At 46.4% G+C, this 6,203-nt stretch overlaps 1 long non-coding RNA gene across 1 annotated transcript; it reads left to right on the forward strand.

Moving 5' to 3' along the window:
• The first annotated feature begins 2,791 nt into the window (after positions 1-2,791).
• LOC132330717 (uncharacterized) lies at positions 2,792-4,151 on the forward strand. Its single transcript, XR_009487405.1, has 2 exons — positions 2,792-3,060; positions 3,139-4,151. It is a non-coding gene; the product is annotated as an uncharacterized LOC132330717 (long non-coding RNA).
• Positions 4,152-6,203: the final 2,052 nt, after the last annotated feature.

Raw genomic sequence — 6,203 nt, forward strand, 5'->3', positions numbered from 1 at the left:
AGTTTGAAGAGCAGACTTTGGCCTCTTCAGGGATCTGCTTGTGACATGGTCCTGGAGATCACAGCATCCTGAAAAGCTTCCTGACTTTCCAAGGTCACCTGCAAGTGCTGCCAAGGTCCATCCCCAGCACAAAGAACAAGAGGGAGGCAGACTCTGCTCAGTAGTGCTCACTGACAGGCTAAGAGACACAAATTGAAATACCAGATTCCACCTAAACACAAAAAACCTTTATTTTTTTTGTTTTTTACTGCGAGAATGCCCAAAACCAAATCAGTTGTGCAGAAAGGTGGTGGAATCTCACTCCATGGAGATACTCAAAACCCAACTGGACACAATTCTTGGCAACCTGCGCTAGCTCACCAACCAATTTCATTGATTCTGTGAAATAGTTCCTGTTTTCTAAAATGCAGGAGACGCAGCTGCAGAAAGCTTGATGTGTGGGATAGGAAGGCAAGGTCACAAACTCCTTCACTAAGGGACTGGAACTGTGCTGGAAACACAGAGCTGGTCATCTGGTCCCTTACAAGAGCCTTCCAGATTCATTAAATACATTGTTTACAGTGTCTGTTCCACTGATGAGCATTTTTGCTCTGTTTGTTTCTCAAAGAGACATTTAAATTTTGCTCATATTTTTTTAATGATTCCAGTTGCCAGCCTCTGAGAGTGCCCTTGGTATTATCCAGCAGTGACTGAATGATTCCTGTTTGCTGTGAAGGTGACCTGCAAAGCAAAACAGTTTTCCCCATCCTTTTTCGTTATAATATATAAAGAAAACAGAATTATTATTAATTTATTTTGGTTTTCCAGCACTTCTTTTCCTGCTTAGTATTTGACCTCAGAACCATAAGGTTATCAAGTCACAGCTGTGGGTAATGGAAGCACCAGCTCTTGGACCTTTCTGTAGTCTCACACAAACAAGCTCAGGGCTCTGATGCAGGTGTGTCTTCATCCTCAAGAGCTTCCAGCAAATACCCTGGAACAATGGATAGGCCTGGAAAAGGAGCTGGGATGCCAGGACAGCAATATACACTAAAGAGAAGAGAGAGGTACTGGCAATATCTAGGGTTCCTGGTCTTAAAAAAATGTTGATGAGCACTGACTGCATGAATGAGTTCCACTGAGAGCACCAAAACTTTGCTCCTGCCGTTCCCAGCAGTAACAGGGAGCACGTCCAATAAACTGTGACTGCAGCCAAAGCCTGAGCCCTTCCATCGCTGAGGGACTTGGGTGTCTCTGAGCCACTCAGTGTCCTACCACACAAACCAAATTCAGCCCACAGTGAATGCCTACAGCAAGGGTTCCACTGATGAAGTTCAAATCATTTCCAAGCTCATTTGCTTGCTGCAGAACATTTTTCTTCTGTGTGAAAGATGCAAGTGTTTCTAGGATGAGATCCACAGGGAGGTTTCAGTCCAAAGCAAAATCAGGGCTGAGTTGCTAAAAGAGTTCTCAGCAGTTGAAGCCTGGCACAAGTCCCGTGCATCTCAACAGGGCTGGGATTTCACCCTCTGGCTGCAATGGAGCTATGCCAGCAGAGACATTGCTCCAAACTCCCTATTTCTGTCACTTGCTCAGTATTCAGTGCTACTGGAGTCCCAAAGTAGATCTTCCCACAAGAAATCTGCCAGCAAGAGCAAAAGCTAATGTGCAATATTTTATTGTATACAGAGATTAAAAATGTACAGATGCCTGCAGATGCCACCTTTCACCAAGCCTTACTAACCCATTACCATATGTCTGACAAACCCCTAAATTAAGCTACAGGTTCAGGTTTATAACACTGATGACACTTCAGCTCCCTAATGGCACATCAGTGTGTGCTTAACAAGCTGGCAGCCAGTCTGGCAGTCTGGAGACCCCCCCCAGCAAACAGTAGTTTGGTGTCTTTAGCATCTCAAACACATCATATTCTGCCATCAGGGTCAGTATTTCCCTAGGGAAATAGGAGTGATGCCTAGGAATGACACAGAGGTTTGAGAGGAACTTCTTCCTCTCAAATAGGGGAATCCCAGCTCTGTTGGGGTCCTGTTCCCCACACAGGAACACAACCAAGCTGCCTGCTGCCCTCCTGCCTCCTGCAGGATGCCTGAAGCAGGAAGGTGCCTGTCAGGTATCTGATGCCAGGATTCCAGGCAGCTCCATCTACCTCCCTAGCTGTTAGCTAGGAAAGCTGAATGAGTACCAGGGCACTGTAAATACCACAGGAGGAAAATAAAAAGGGCAAGCAAACAATCAGAATTCACAGCATTCTTATTCTTTCCAGAGGAGCCATGTGCTCATGTGGCTGCACTAATGTAGCCTTTTCTTCCTGGGTTCTACACATTTTAGCACATGCTTTCATCTGAGAAGCCAGTCCTCCAAGGTGCTTTTGGAAGTTATTCATTTCCCTCTTTTGATGAATCCCTCACACATCAGTCCGATGACTTACATGAAATCACTCATGTGGGGCAGTTCTAGGTCACCTTTCCTGCTCAGCTGTGAATCAGACCCAAATTCCTCTGGGTCTAACTTTGCCCCATACAGATGGAGAGCACAGGAGCTGGTGCCTCTTCATCTTTTCCACTAGAGCTCCAAAGGACAAGTCTCAAAGCCCACTACCACTGACAACTGCTGTTTCTTGGGTCTCTGGCGAGTGCTGTGGCAAAACTCTGACCTCTCAGCCTTGCACCTTCATCAAAGTGATCTTTAATTAAAAGGTTTAACAAGTGCAGATGAGGGGATTAGCACTTTCCCACTGTAGCTGTGCCAAAATAACCCACACTGTTCACAGGAGCTCCAGTCAGTCACCTAAACCAGTCCAGTAACTCCTGCTTACATAGGGAAAATAGATACCAGCTTTATGCCAACAAAAGTGTGGAGTGATCCCTTAAACTGCCCCACTGCCAAGGCTGATAGAAGAGACAAACACTTCAAGTTGGAGGATGAGGGCAGTTCCAGTGGGACACCGGGCTCTGCCAAACCTCTGCCTTCCCGACTGAGCTGAGTTCCTTGTTTCACACAGGACAGCTGACTCTGGGGAGTTGTCTGGAGTGCCTCAGAAGCCCTTCAGGTGCCTTCAAGGTGAGCCCTTGCCTAACAGTTTTAGCCAGGGGATGCAACATTTCAGAAGGCTTTGCAAACGCCTTCTCCTTTTGCCAGCCCTGTCTCTTCTAGGAGTGATTCCTGCAGTCCATGAGCTTGTCCCATGGCACCCCTGTGGCAGCAGTGTGTTCCCTTGAAGATGAGAAGGATCTTGTAACTCCTTGCACTGCGGGAAGGGTTTTGCATCTTACCTCTTCTCCAGTGCCTGGGGGCGGTATGCAGACACACCACATCACCGTCTGCCGCCTGGCTCCGCAGAGCCTAATGGGCTGGAAGTTCAGCCTTGTTCTTGCATCATCTATTGCTGACCTTCAAAAGAAAAATAGGGGATTTGTGTCCAGGAAGGAGGCTTTGAAAATTTAATTTGGTTTGGATTTTCTTTTTGAGATAGGGATTTGTGTTTCTTTTCTATATTCTTGGGTTTTTTTTTTTTTTTCAGCTGTAGCAGTGTCAGCTTCTTTCTGAAAATTTGGTGGTGGTCTTAACAATATGGGCTTCTGCCTTTCTCAAATCTTCATAAGCATTACGGTGTGTTAAAGATGGAAAAAGCCCCAGCCTTCCCACAGGTGTGTTCCCTAGGCAGAAGAACCACTTTGTTCACACTGCCACGGAGCTGGCTGAAGGTGCCATGACCCCCACGCTGCCCAAGGCTGTCACCAGCCCTGCCCCTGGCATGCCAGCAGCGCTGTGTGTGTGACAGCTGCATTCCTGTGCGGCAGACAGCGTGCCTGCCCTGCCTAGCCGGGCAGAGGCAGCTCCAGCACCTGGTGGAGGAAGGGGGTGCGGTGCTGGGATGAGTAACTGTGGGAATATTAGCCCTCCCCTCGGTGCTGTGCAAACAAGGCAGCTGTGCTGCCGGGGATGTGGCTCACAGCTGACAGGCACCAGGCACGGAGCAGGCTCCTATCTGCAGAAGAGCATGTAGACACAGCCTCGCTTGTTTAGCTCTGTGTTAACAGCAAAAAACAAATCCTAAGTGGACTAAACAAATCTCATCGTGGCAAAGTGCTTCATCAATTACTAATTCAGCCTCTGGCAGACTAATAGGGAATAAAGCTGTTTACCTCAGAGTATGACACATTTTTCTTTCTTGTCTTCTCCCTGTGGCACCTGTAGATAGATTCTACTGTGCAAAGCTTTGTGTCAGTGACTAATGAGCAACAATTGCTGCAGAATTCTGTAAGCTGCATATCATCACTGCTATTAAAGACATTAGGAAAAGCCCTAAGAATCATCCACCTGACCAAAAAGTAAAAAAATGTTCTTTCAGAACATCAAACCTGATGATGTAGCACATTTCAAGCACCACTGGCAACAAGAAGAGGTTTTGTACCCCAGCTTTTGTATTTTCACTTCCATTTTCTGACCATGTATAACAACAACATTCCTGTCCAGGTGGGCTAACAAATGAAATTGTTCCATCCGAAAGCCATGAATATATGTGAAGTAAAATGGGTACTCCAAGTGGTCCTTTGGAATGGGCACCCCTGGGGAGGTAGTGTTTGAAACCAAGTTGTAGTTTGGGATCTTTTAAAGAGGAATTAGAAAGCCTTACTCATAGTGATGTTTGTAGGTCACCACTGGACTGCATCCTGTGCTGTCACCCCATGTTGTGTGAGGTGTGGGAGGGAATGGAAAAATAAACAGAGTACAGTAAAAGCTTCCAAGGGTTTCCCAGCTCTTGGGCTTGCTGATAACAAACAGTTCAGGAACACAGGTTCCTGAATAATCCAGACAGGGCAGCACAGAATAGGACCATGCAGCCAGTGAGTTACTGGGCAACAGGCATTGCACATTGAATTCAAACACAGCTGAAAGGCACGTGCTCAGGAGGGGCAGCACAGCCTCTGATGTGGGCATGGCACACACAGGGACAGAGCCAACATGGGCATGGCACACACAGGGACAGAGCTGGTGTGGACATGGCACACGCAGGGACACAGCCATCATGAGCATGGCACACACAGGGACAGAGCCAACATGGACATGGCACACACAGGGACAGAGCCATCCAGAGCATTGCACACACAGGGACAGAGCTGGTGTGGACATGGCACACACAGGGACAGAGCCATCATGGGCATGTCACACACAGGGACAGAGCCAACATGGACATGGCACACACAGGGACAGAGCTGGTGTGGACATGGCACATGCAGGGACAGAACCAGCCAGCTCTGTATGATCCCACAGCAACCCCAGGCACAAAAGCTGTGCAACAGGCTCTCGGGTTACCTGTGCACGTCATCAGCCTCAGACCAGCTGGGTGAACCTTCCCTGCTGGCATCCTACACCTGCCCACAGGTTAACCTTTAGAGGCCTCATTTAGGTCTCCAGGAGATCCTGCAAGAAAACACTGCCAGTGGAGCAGGTACCAGGTACTGAAAGGGGATTTTACCCACCCAAATCAATCTGTATCCATTGTCTGAATGACTGCAGGTTCACTTTAGGAAAGAGGAGTGTGATTCCTCACTGGCACTGCTGGGGAAATGGTTAATCCCAAACCATCAGATGCCTTCACTGCTCTCATTTAAAGGGGTTTGCCAACTGGGTGCATTTCCACTGTTGTAAAACTAGTACTACAGGAAATAATTATTGTTTCTGTTCTGCTGGGTCTCCTTGACCAATAAAAGGCTTTAGTAATAGTAAAATATAAGGTAATGTCTTCATGCAGCAAGTCTCTCCATTCCCTTCCTGTTACTATTAGATATGTACAAAGGAGAGCTAAAGATTTGGTTCTTGTATGGACTATTTTTTGTGTGTTTTTAACTATTAAGATGTTGGTGCTGCCCAGAATACTTCTTGATGAGATTACATTTAAAGCTTTTCTAAGAGTCTCGTCTTTGCTGCAGAGTGATATTGGAATACAGAATATATTTTCTGCAAAAGAATAATTAATTATTGCAATTTAGCTTAACAAAAAAACACAAATAAAGTCTTATACAGCCAGAGGATCAAAACCTGCAGTTAATTTAGCTTGCAGTTGTATTATCTGTCAGTGCCATAGTTTCATTATGTTCTCCGGGCAAGCCAGACAATACCGAAATCTTAGCACACAAAAAAGTTATTTTGTATTGCAGATATTTCATTACTGATAAAATGAATAGTATCTCATACCCATT

The sequence above is a fragment of the Haemorhous mexicanus genome, chromosome 8 (assembly GCF_027477595.1).
Source record: "Haemorhous mexicanus isolate bHaeMex1 chromosome 8, bHaeMex1.pri, whole genome shotgun sequence".
Classification (NCBI taxonomy): Eukaryota; Metazoa; Chordata; class Aves; order Passeriformes; family Fringillidae; genus Haemorhous; species Haemorhous mexicanus.